This window comes from Panthera pardus, unplaced genomic scaffold (assembly GCF_024362965.1).
Source record: "Panthera pardus isolate Hobbes unplaced genomic scaffold, ASM2436296v1 HiC_scaffold_15, whole genome shotgun sequence".
NCBI lineage: Eukaryota > Metazoa > Chordata > Mammalia > Carnivora > Felidae > Panthera > Panthera pardus.
Window position 1 is genome coordinate 72974897 of NW_026526710.1, and position 13539 is coordinate 72988435.

The following is a 13539-nucleotide window of genomic DNA, read 5'->3' on the forward strand; positions in this document are numbered from 1 at the left end:
TTCAGCACTTAAAATGTGATGGAAGAAATGAATTTTTAATTTTGTTTGGCCTTAATTAAATTGAAAAATTGATACTCTAGTTATTGAAGAACTTTTAAGTATGTTTGAAAACATATGTAAATTAATCTACCGTTTTCAACTGAAACTTTCATGAAATCTAAGAATAGACCAAGTATTTCCCAATTAACATGTAATTAAAACACCCATTTAACATCTGATTGAGATTCGATGCATGTTTGAATTATAGTAATTTGGATATAGTAGGTTAAGCTGAATGAATTTTTAAAGTTAATTTCACCTGTTTCTTTTTATTTTTTAAAACTATGATTAACAGAAAATTAAAAATTATACATGTGCCTCACATATGTTTCTATGAGAGAGCACTGATCTAGGCAATGGAAAAACCGCAAGATAGAAGGAAGTCAGGCCTTTGGACAACTTCATGGACAGAGTAAAACAATAGCTCTGAGCCATTTACCCATTTGGACTTCTAGCAATAAATCTTCTAATTGGCTTAAGTCACTACTATTTTGGTTTCTATGAAAGCAGCCATATACTGTTTTAATTAATAAACTACTTCATAGAGTTTGGGGAGGATTAAATGAGCTAATCCTCATTAGAGGCTTAGAACAGATCATGCCACATATTAAAGGTTCAATGCCTATAAATTATTACCGTTATTATATCTCTCAATTTCAATGAAATTTTCCACCCCCTTATAACTCTATATCATTTTATGTATTTATACAATATAGTGCCATCATCATTCAAATTCATGCATTTAAATTAGAATTCATATTGAAAAATTTGTCAGAAGGCCTATGCCTCTGCTCTATAATCTGTTCATCTCAAAGATGATAAATAGCTCTTACTCAAAGTTTTACTAATATACTTAATAGTTCAACCACCAACCCGTCACCATTGTTTCTACAACCATAAGGAAGTCACAGTCATGTCACGGTACATCTCAAACCATTCTCTGGTTTTCTATTGCTCTAAGGATAAGCACTAAACACATTCATGTGCCCTTCCCACCTCCCCCAGGATTACTTCTCCCTGTCCATTTTTTGGGCCGTCCCATACTCTGGTTTTGCCTTATTTCTTCAGTTGGCATCTCAACATCTTGTGCATTTGTTTGACGCTTCCTTGAATGTGTTCTCTTCCCTCATCACCTAGTTACATGATTCTTTCCCTTCATATTTCAGCTCACATATCATCCTCTTTAGAGAGTCTTAGATGGCCTTCTAGACTGGGTTAGTCTTCTGCTAAATATGCACAGAGCACCTTGGCGGCACCTTCCTGTACCACCCTGTCCCATGCCTCTTCTAGAATCTATGATTATAATCTTTACCATAAATGTAGCACTTTTCCCATTATTAAAATATGATACTATTTTCTGTCCATTACCCACTTTTCTCTTAAGTTGTAACTTCCTTAAGGGCAATACTGAATGTACATTTTGTACTTCCCCTCCCACATCAAGACAGAACTTTTTAATTATTATTATTATTATTATTTTAAATATAAGCTCTATGCCCAATGTAGGGCTTGAACGCACGACTCTGAGATCAAGAGTCGCATGCTCCACCCACTGAGTCAGCCAGGTTCCCCAAGATAAAACTCCTGATAAACACATTAAACTGCCAGATAAACTATACAAAGTTGACCAATATTTGGTGTGATGATTCAGATGAAAATAAAGATCACTTCAGCTCAATGGTGGAGATAAGAAAATATATTTTTTTAGTGTTTATTTGTTTATTGAGAGAGAGAGAGAGAGAGAGAGAGAGAGGGAGAGGGAGGGAGGGAGCATATGCACAAGCAGGGGAGGGGCAGAGAGAAAGGGAGAGAATCCCAAGCAGGCTCTGTGCTGTCCATGGAGTTAGAAGCAGGGCTCCATCCCATGAACCATGAGATCATGACCTGAGCCGAAATCAAGAGTCAGATGTTTAACCAACTGAGCCACCAGGTGCCCCAAGAAAATATTTATGGAGCTACTAAGATGTGAGTGGGACTTGCTAAGGTAGAATTCAGGATAGGGGTTAAGAGAGTATATTTAGAACAAGAATGACTGGGATTGAATCCCAGCTCTGCCAGTTAGCTGTGTGATTCTTGGCAAATAATGTGACTTATCGGTGCTTTAGGTTCTTCATCTGTAAAATGGAGAAAGGAAACAGCAGCGGTATCTTATAAGGTTTCAGGAAGAATTAGATGAGTCAATACAAACTTAGCTTAGAAGAGAGTATCAAGTACATACTAAGTACTTGATAAATATGTGTTAAATGTGACCTTTGGATTAGAAGAAAGGGAGAAGGAAGCCATTTAAAACAGGTGAAATTTCACAAACTATAATGCAGGGGATTAAGAAAAGAGACTGACCTTCCTTTTGAGGTGCAGACAATTTCTGTAAATGAATAGTAGGAGGTAAGGCAAAGAAAGGGTCAGTGAAGGACTTGATAATATAATGGTTGGGAGGTCAGTGCACATTTCTGATCAGAGCAGTGGCATTCTTAAAATTGTTTCCTGTTTGTTTTTGCCTGTCAGCATTGCCAGAGAAGAGAGACATAAATAATTGTTGGAAGCACTTAAGAGGCCTTATCTCTTTTGATATCTTAAAGCCATGAGTAGGTATTAGTACGATGCCCACTTTATTGACGGTGAAATGGAAGCAAGGAGAGGCGTGAAACAGAGCAAGACAATAATAACGTCAAAATCACAGGACTTCTATGAGGATTCAACGTATGAAAAATATTTAGCTCCATACAAAATACGGCAAGGGTCTGGTGAAAGAAATCTATAGGCTTTAATATTAGGATTGCTGTCAGAAGAGGGGAGTATCGCCCTCCTTTTCCTCTTTTTAGTCCTGTATCCTGTCGTGTAATATAAGAAAGCTTTCACATGCTTTGTCAAGAAAAATTGTGAGTTTTAATTTCAATGTGCCTGTGTTGTACAGACATATAAAATTAGGGGGAGGTGAAACAAACAACAACATGAATTTCCCATGTTGGGGAGGGCCAGTTCTATGCTCCTATGCTCAGCAGATCTATAAACGAAGACCTAATTGCCAACAGCGAGGACATGAAAGGGAAAAAAATGAGTGATAGCTAGAGAGCACTTCATGGCTCGAAACCCATTTCCTCACAACAGGGATTGTTTGAGTCTTTTTGAACATAGCGTACTGGTGGTTATTATGTGCGAGAGAGGACGGAGAAGGTGGCGAACTTCGGCGGGTGACCTTGGACTATGAGGGCAGTCCCACGGTGCGACCACTGGGGCGAGCGTGGGTGGGTTTATTGACAGAGATGAGTGCGAGTTCAGGAGTCATGAGAAGGGTTCGTCTTTACAAGATGATGCGACAATCTTCCTTAGTGGATGCCGCAACCCCATCAGAGCCAAGAAACTCTGCAGATGGTTGAAAGAAATGGAAGAGCAGCTCCTTGGGATTTATTTATTTTTTTTTTTTCCCACTTCTATGCCACCTCTACAATCATCAGTTGATTCCTCTGGAAAGCAATGAAAGGAGGAAATGGTTTTCAAATCATCACACGTCTATATTCTTGTTTGTTACAGCCTCTAAGTGAACGTCTTAATGAGGCAAAGGTTACAATAACTGGTTCAAGTTGGATTGGAAGTTGTAAATGGCTTTTGATAAGCCACAGTGTTTGTTTCTATTATTAGAATAAATTAAGTGTTACTACTCTTTTTATAAATTGCACCCAAATGCCTAGGATAGAAACCAAGGTATCCCAGGTGATTTTCTTATGTGAATCATCAGCGTTTTCCTGCTTTTTCCTTAACATGCTCAAACGTGCTTAACAATGAAAAATAATGTTGACCAGCACATTATTCAAGAGCTGTAAATCCCACGGGATAATTGAACATTTGATAAATTCTGGAGGAAATGTGTCCTTGGAAATGGGGCTCAGAAGTGATGATCATTATGTATTTTTGGATTGTTTAAAATGTTAAAAGTTTTGGGGGGACCTGGTGGCTCAGTCAGTTAAGTGCCGACTTCAGCTCAGGTCATGATCTCGTGGTTCATGAGTTCAAGCCCCACAACAGGCTCTGTGCTGACAGCTCAGAGCCTGGAGCCTGTTTCAGATTCTGTGTCTCCCTCTCTCTCTGCCCCTCCCTTGCTCACTCTGTCTCTCTCTCTCTCTCTCTCTCTCTCTGAAAAATAAACATTAAAAAAGTTTTTTTAATGAAATACAATGTTAACATTTTCAATCCAAAGGCAAAAAGTAACACCTGTGTTAAAAGGGTGTGAATTGTATCATTAATATGACCATGCATATTTTTCATTTTCTACCCTGTAATGTTGAGTACCTAATACTTCACCCTGAAGATAAAAGTTGTAATTGTCAAAAGGGAAGTTGAAACCCATTCCTTCTTTGACATGAAATCATACTTTAAAAAAGCCATAATGTTTAAACACAAATACACTACCATCATCTTTCATTTAATTCTCTAAACAAAAAAGAGCATTGTATCCCTGCCCTTTTTACAAATAATGAAATTGCCTCAGATTTCTGTGCCATCAATAAAAAGACTTTAAAAGAGTCTATATTATAAATTACAGCAGCTACACAACTTTAATGGTCAAGTTCTTTTCCATCAGCTAAAAGCACCCTCTGGCTCCACGTATTCTTTTAAAGCAGATACTATTTTTTTTCAAACAACATGGAGTGTGGAGATACCCTGGCAAGTAAGTTAAAATTTTGTGAGAAGAAATGGGGATTCAACGGGAATTATTATTAACTGAAAGAGTGGGATTGGGGTGTTACTTACCAAAAACTGCAGACTGTCAAACAAGTCTTACTTAAGACTTATCTTATATGACTATTAATCATGCATATTAATCATATACACATATTTTGACAAAAATACATTAGCAATCTTTGTCTTACTTAAATATTTAAAACATTCTGTTTTGTTGAAATTTTGTTATTTTTGTTATTAAATATAAATTTAACCGAGTTTTAGGTTGTAGATTCAATGTGTGTTGAGCTATAATGGAGTCTAATTCTTCTGTCAAATCTTTTGGTTTTTACATAGTTTCTTTATAAACATTTGTAATACTATCCCATGTGTAGAATCTTTTTAACTTCACTTTTTCTTGTGGTTTATGTTTCCTCTAATTATTTGAAAGGAGTTATGTTTCTAAAACTTTAATTACTTTAGAATTTATTTATATTAATATGTATTATTCACTGTGTATAGCAGTGAACCTTTCGAAAAGCAATTTTCCTCTAGAAAAAATATTTTACAAACAATTAACCTAATATATGTCTACCGGGCCAACATGTAAAATGAAATTTGTTTTTAGGTACACTGCATGCTTTGCAAATTGTCTCACGTTTCTGTCATTGCTGTCTCATACAGTTTTTTCATGATCAGGATTTTATTCTTTATGGAAAAAGCTATAATAGAACATTTTTATCTATCATACATAAACACATAAAAATGTTTAAACATTATATCAATGCTTAAAAACTAAACTGAATTATTTTTGCTGCAGTATTCAAAAATTCAGTCTGAAATATTTGGGGAGAGCTTATTTTATTTTAAGAAAAATCCATTAGAACTGGAAGAAATTAATACTACTAAGCTTATAAAAGCAAAACTATAAAATTTAGCTAGAAACCATTTTCTGATTACTTCATGTTTTCTCCATGTCTAGCTACAAGTAAACAGCTTGATATTATGAATTCTAGTCTATACTTTCTTTTCTCTTCCAGTTGTCCAGAACATTAAAAGATACCTAAGAATGGCTTGTTTGCTTGATTGGATGTTTGGTTCAATATTTTTATTGAAGAGGACCTCAGGACATACTGTTTTTAAATTTAATTTTTAAAGTATAACTTAATGGTCTTTGGATTCAAACATCTGTCTATCAATTCTAGTCCCACCAGATAAGCTCTTTTTTTTGTTGTTAATCATAATAGCATTTCTATCATAACTATGTTATGAGGATTGAAGAGAATAATATATGTGAGATTTCTGGGCCATCATATGAGTTCAAAAAGTATCAATTATTACTATTACTTAACTTCTTTAAATCTGTTTATCTGTGGGGCCCCTGGGTGGCTCAGTGGGTTAAGCATCCAACTTCGGCTCAGGTCATGATCTCGCGGTCCGTGAGTTCGAGCCCCGCGTCGGGCTCTGTGCTGACAGCTCAGAACCTGGAGCCTGTTTCAGATTCTGTGTCTCCCTCTCTCTGACCCTCCCCTGTTCATGCTCTCTCTCTGTCTCATAAATAAACGTTAAAAAAAATTTTTAAGACAGCTTTTTTTTTTTTTAACATTTATTTATTTTTGAGACAGAGAGAGACAGAGCATGAACGGGGGAGGGTCAGAGAGAGGGAGACACAGAATCTGAAACAGGCTCCAGGCTCTGAGCTGTCAGCACAGAGCCCGACGCGGGGCTCGAACTCACGGACCGCGAGATCATGACCTGAGCCGAAGTCGGCCGCTTAACCGACTGAGCCACCCAGGCGCCCCAAAAAAAAATTTTTAAAAATGCTAATAGCAGGATCTTATTATGAAATAAGAATCATTACTTACAACTAAGCCATGAGAGGTCTTAATTACTAAATTCCTAATCCTGTACACTAAATTGATATGAAACTAACAATCACAAATTGTATCATTGGTTCTCTATATGGTTATAAAAGAGCCTTACATGATTTCAGTAGTATTTCTGCTTCTCCCCAGTTTATAGCTACCCACCAGAGATCATGTGTGAATATAAATAAGAATTTCAATCGTTAAGCATTTCTTGGAAGCGTCTGTGTGGCTACAGATAAAAGCAGTAAATACATATTTTCAGCATGTTTTAATAATCAAAAACTATTTAATTTTTTAACTTAGATAAAGAACAGCTGAGAAAAAAATCTGGTCATGCTTTTCAATCAACTGAGAAAAATGTGACAGAAGGGGCTCACACTGAGGAAGTAATGATTAATTTATCAAATGCTTATGCTTCAGGTATGGATGTCATTAACAAACGTTTCATTTTTTAATAAAAATGTTATGTCATTTACATATTTATTGAAGCCATTGTAAGGTCCTTAAGATTTGATGCTTTAACTTACTTTTAAAAGTGCAACTACCTGGGGCACCTGGGTGGCTCAGTCAGTTGAGTGACCGACTTCGGCTCAGGTCATGATCCTGAGGCTCCTAAGTTCAAGCCCCGCGAGGGGCTGCTCCGAGCCTGGAGCCTGCTTCAGATTCTGTGTCCGCATCTCTCTCTGCCCCTCCCCTGCTCTCTCCCTCTCAAAAATAAATTAACATTAAACAAAATTCAAAAAGTGCAATTACCAGTTCATTTGTTTGACAAGGCAACGATAAGGTCCATCTAGGGGATCTTGAAGGTTCAATTACTCCAATGGTGTGCATCTAAAATGGCTTTTTTTTTTTTTTTTTTTTTTTTTTTTTGGTGAAAATTGTTATCCAGTGAAACTTTGAATGAAGATTCTGAGTAAGATTTGAACACATGCTACTTGTTACTTCACATGGCCTTTTAATATCTTTAATGTCCAATGATCAAAACTCTACGCCCATGGGGATTTTCCTTGCCATTCTAGTTACTGACCTGGCTTTTTATCTCTTTTTTTGCTCTAGATTTGTTGCCATCCAAGGATGGTAAAGATTTAACTAAATGTTTTCTGCTGCAAGTGGTAAATATTCTTCTGCATTACATCAAAAAAATGTTTGATGTTAAGAGTAAAATACTAGACTTTCATCATCCTCACCAACTTCTTGAAGGTTTGGATGGGTTTAACCTAGAGCTGTCTGACCACCCTGAATCTTTGGAGCAGTTACTTGTTGACTGCACGGATACCTTAAAATATGGTGTTAAAACGGGTAATTTTCAAATCAATGCACCTGAACTGCAGACTGAATGAATGGCCTTGAGGTTTTGTGTGTGTTGGAAAACGGTCCCATTTTATTCATTTTTACTTAAAACATTCGTCTAGTTTGTTTTCAAATTGGTGTTATCACATATAAACTGTTTAGTAGTTAACAAAGAAAAGTAAATACAGTGGTTTGGGCTTGAAGCATTATATTCCAATGGCAATTAAACATACAATTTTAACTTACTTCTTTTCATTTGCCCATATTCATTATTAATGCTCAATTGACTATCCTTCTACATCAATAAAATATATAGCAATAAAATTATATATATATATATCTACATCCTATATGTTAGATATATATGTAGATATATATATCTGTATCCTATATGTTAGAAATTATGTTTTCTGATTAATTTATTGTAACTTTATTCTTAACCACTTAAAGCAATGATATGTCCCGGGGCTAACAATGTTTGACTAGGCTCTATGGGCCCCTTTTTCTAAAATCTTAAATGTATACTAAATAATGTATTTGAAACAACATAATCTTTGGAAAGAGGCACACACAAAAAAGTGTCCAAATACAACCTGTATCCCTGGGTTTATTACTCATTTCTTATTATGTGATCTTTGAAAATACTTCATGTGCTAATAATTGAAAGTTATTTGTGTATGCCGACTTGCCTCGTATTTGATAGACATTAAACAGACACTTAAAATAATGTATTTTTGACATCACAGAAACTTTAAGCATCATGCATATTTTATCTTCAGACCAAACTGATCAAGCATGCCAAGAAACAAAAATAATTTCTATTTGAGAATGCTCATTTCTGCATTAATTTTAATAACAAAAATAAAAAAGTGCCTCATTTTCACATTTATCTTGTATAACCTGGATTTTCTTTGACAGAACACTATGCAATATTGCCATTTAAAGTCCTGGGAGGGGCACCTTGGTGTCAGTCAGTTAAGCTTCTGGCTCTTGATCTTGGCTCAGGTCATGATCTCATGGTTGTTAGATCAAGCCCTGCATCTGGTTCTGTGCTGGGCATGGAACCTGCATAAGATTCTCTCTCTCTCTCTTCCTCGCCCCTCCCTGATTCGTGCGCATACATGTGCTCTCTCTCTCAAAAAAATTAATTAACAATTTTAAAACCTATACAAAAAAAAAATCCTAAGAAAGTCATTGATGATTTCTCACAGAATTTTAGTTATTACAAAAAGACATACCACATGGGGAGCCTTGGTGGCTCAGTCAGTTAAGCGGTTGACTTTGGCTCAGGCCATGATCTTGTGGTGTACAAGTTCAAGCCCCGCATGGGGCTCTGAGCTGTCAGCACAGAGCCTGGAGCCTGCTTCGGATTCTGTGTCTCCTTCTCTCCCTGCCCTCCCCTGCTTGCGCTCTGTCTCTCTCTCTCTCTCTCTCAAAATTAAATAAAAACATTTTAAAAAATGCAAAAATAATAAAAAGACATAACACAAAATAATATGCTCAATATGATTTCAATTATATTTAATTGTATTTTAAACTGTGTGAAACTGAACATATATACATGCACATGTATAAAACTACCTGTTCATAATAAATACATTCTTGACTTATATCTTCCAAGTGTTATAAATATTGTAAGCGTTTGGATAGCTAAGTAGATATTTTCTCTACATATATGCATAAAAATTACTGTCCTGTATGTAATGTTTTCTGGTCTATGCATTTCTGTAACGTGTAATATATTTACAACTGGAAAAATATTATTAAATAAGACAAAAAGAAAGCTTCCTAGGATCGTGAAATAAAAGGCATGTGTCAAGACTGAGTTCAACTGTGTAAATGTGAAGTTGAAATAATTTTTAGTTAGAAATAAACATAGCAAAAGGAAGTTCTGAAAAATAGCAGGGCAATTGAAGCACCGTGACAGCTTTAAATCAAGTTCTTCATCCTTCCCTTACCCAGCAAGGCAAAGGCAGAGGAATCTCCAGGGACCCATTCTCCCCACGTTTGCATTTCCCAGTATCAAGCACAGAAGGAAAAGCAAAGATACTAAAAAAGGGAAAAGTCAATAGTAAAAAGAAACATTTCGTAACACAGCCCCAACTTCCAAACCTTCCATTCCTTCCAATTTAATGAACATTTATTAAGGCCCTACTTTTAGAATTAACTACGCGGGCATAGGGGCTCCGCAAGTAGGGGTAAGTGAGTGGAGGGGAAGGTGACTCACAAAGAGTTGTGATGCTGGTCATTGTTAAGACATGTTGTCAAAGAAGTGCAAAGAACAATCTATTTTGGAGCTCAGGAGGAGATTAATTTGTTTTAATGTGTATTTATTTTGCGGGAGAGAAAAAGAGAAAGAGTGAGTCGGGGGAGGTCAGGGAGAGAGGGAGAGAGAGAATCCCAAGCACACTCCACACTGTCAGCACAGAGTCCAACGTGGGGCTCAATCCCACGAACCGTGAGATCATGACCTGAGTTGAAATCTAGAGTCCCATGAGTAACTGACTGAGCCACCCAGGTTCCCCAGGAAGAGATTAAGTTAAACTGAGTTGAATATAGAATGTTCAATTTGGTATCTAATGTTTGATGCTCTTTTTTTTTTTTTAAGTTTGTTTTCGAGAGAGACAGAGACAGCACGAGTGGGGGGTTGTGCAGACAGAGAGGGAGAAAGAGAGAACCCCAAGCAGGCTCCGCCCTGTCAGCACAGAGCCCAATGTGGGGCTCGAACTCATGAAACTGTGAGACCATGACCTGAGCTGAAAACAAGAGTCAGGTGCTTGCTTAACCGACTCAGGCACCCAGGCGCCCCTTGATGTTCTTCATTAATACAAATCTTCAAAAATTCTTTGTAAAAAGGACCTGATATTTTGTCCAAAAACACTGAAGCAGCTTTTGAGAAAAAAATTATTTAATCTTTCGGGTGGTGACTTCCCCATTCACTGGGGTAGTTTTATGCATCCCGCCCTTGGTCTTTCTACTTCAGACACAGGATGGGTTCCTCACCCTCAAGCTTACGAGCTCGTTCTCAACTCAGCGACTTGACTTCTCCCAAGCTGCTCTTCATACCCATATTGGGTCTCCTTCACTCTTTGTCTGGAAGCAAACTTTTGATCTGACCTGAAAGATCACTTCCTCCAAGAAGCCTGCCCTAGAGATTAGCTCGCCGGCTCTCCTGATTGTCTTAGGCTCCCTGGGAATGGTCTTAAAACATCCTGATCTTTTCTTCTGTGCTTTCTACAATCGCAGTTAAACACATTTGTGTCATTATTTATTTGATGAATACCTTTTTCTTCCACTGGTCAGTAAGATCCACACGGTAGTGCCTTGTTTACTACTGTGTCCCCAAAGCTGAGCACTGTCCCTGCACGTGATAGTTCTCAGCAATATTTACTGAATGAAATAATCCGTTTATGTGTGCTCGATCGATGAATACTTGTTAACTGAGAAACTGCTCTGAAATTGAACCACTCTTTAGCCCTATGTTTTTATTTTGGCTCATTTGTAATTTTGTCTTTTATCTAGGACATCCTCGCTTTTTTAACCAGCTGTCCAGTGGGCTAGATGTGGTCGGACTTGCCGGGGCATGGTTGACAGCCACTGCCAATACCAACACGTGAGTATTCTCCAGGGCCTAAGGAGTGTGAGAGCCGGAGACGTGCGTAAGGAAGAGTGAAGATCGAGGTTGTACATTTTGCTGGATACGATGCTTGCCGTAACAAATACAAATAGTTGGTACCCTGAGGGAAACGCAAAGAAGCCGCTGCCTGTTCCCCGGGTAACGTGTTTGAGACTTGCTCAGTCCTCTGGACAGCCTCTAGAAACTCTCAGGATCTGAGTTCCCTGGTAAGTAGTACAGGTCAGTTGGTCAGCCTGGGTTACTAGTGTGCAGACCATGAATGAGTCCAGTTCTGGGGTTGGAATCATTGAAACGCTACCCCAAACAGCCCATAGCACACGTAGCCAGATACATACCCAAGTATTTGGGAAGTTGCCTGAATATAAATTAGAACCTGAATCTGATCAAAGCCTGAAGAAAGTAAACTTTTAAAGGAAATCTAAATCCAGCTCCAACGTGATTCATTAAAAATTCGATCTTTGGGGGACCTGGGTGGCTCAGTTGGTTAGGCGTCCGGCTTCGGTTCAGGTCATAGTGTCACAGTCCATGGGTTCGCGCACCACATCTGGCTCTGTGCTGACAGCTCAGAGCCTGGAGTCTGCATTGCATTCTGTGTCTCCCTCTCTCTCTGTCCCTCCCCCACTGGCACTGTCTCTCTTTCTCTCAAAGATAAGCGTTAAAAATAATTGGACCTTTGCCACAATAAAACTATTGTCCATACAAAAATTAGATCTACTGCTAATGTGTTCTGAAGGAAAGTTAATTTTAGGGGAATATTTTTCAAGGTTAAAAGGACAGGGAAATGATTGGGTATGAAATTGAAAGGAATAGTCTGTGTCAAATGTTAATATAATTTAACTAGCAATCAAAAGGGAGAGCTGGTAGGAATTTAAACTTTAAAACCAAGAACTAAATGTTTATGAGGAGAGACTGCTTCAGAATGTGGAACAACTAAGGCTTGCTTTAACTGTTTAGTTATCATTTGGGTCTTAATGGTGCATAGTTCATGGTAGTAGTCAGAATTTTGTAGATATGAAATGCAAACATAAATGGCTTACACAAATGACTGCTATTTTTAATTTTCATTGCTTGATTATGGTCCTTAAAACATGCATAAGGTAATATGCTACTTAAAAAAAATTTATTGCTTGGGGCGCCTGGGTGGCTCAGTTGGTTAAGCGTCTGACTCTTGATTTTGACTCAGGTCATGATTTCACCATTTGTGAGTTCGAGCTCCACATCAGGCTCTGTGCTGACAGCACTGAGCCTGCTTGGGATTCTCTCTCTCTCTCTCTCTCTCTCTCTCTCTGCTCCTCCCCCTCTCGTATGTGTGCACACTCTCTCTCAGAATAAATAAACTTTAAAAAGAGCAACTTTATCTTTTGAGAGAATGTTTCTTTGTTATGTAGATTATTACATAAACTCAATTTATACATTTTCCTCCATTGTTTAGAATCCCATTGTTGTGAGACTTAATCATTCTCTAAGTGAAGAAAATAGAGATTCTTGATGGAAGCAGAAAAAGAGTAGAAAGAACACATGAGAGGTGGAAGGAGAGAGGTTAATAATAAAGGGAGAGAAAGGATTTCAGACAGCCTTCTTTACCTTCAGGGTGTCTTCATTTTTAATGAATGAAGATCTCTTACCCTAATCTGGGATAGCATAAAGCCTGTGAGGTGGAAATAAGGAGAACCTGATTCCAGTCCCTAATTCTACCACCTACAGTGCTGGGAGGTTTAGTGCATCTCTGTTGTCTGAAAATAATAATGCCCTACTCCATTGAGCTGAGGTAGGATCAGAAAGGCAATGTGCGTGTGTGTTGAGATTGGCATAGCAAATGCTGGCAGAAATGAAGCCTTGTTGAAATACCAGTGTGTGAGATTTGCTTCTTGTTTCTTTTGGAACTAGAATCTTAATTCCCATAGGCAATGGGTTTCCTTCCTGGGTCTCTGTGCACAGCCCCTGGGCAAGAGCTTGTGTGTTACTACTTTTTTTTTAGGCCGGGCCATCTGAGAAGAGGGGTTGAGGGAAGATGAAGGGAGTCAGCACGGGACTGAAGAGCAACAT

General features: G+C 37.8%; 1 pseudogene; it reads left to right on the forward strand.

The window, feature by feature from the left end:
• Positions 1 to 13539, forward strand: part of LOC109275589 (glutamate decarboxylase 1-like) — a 66875-nt pseudogene that overhangs the window by 31415 nt on the left and 21921 nt on the right.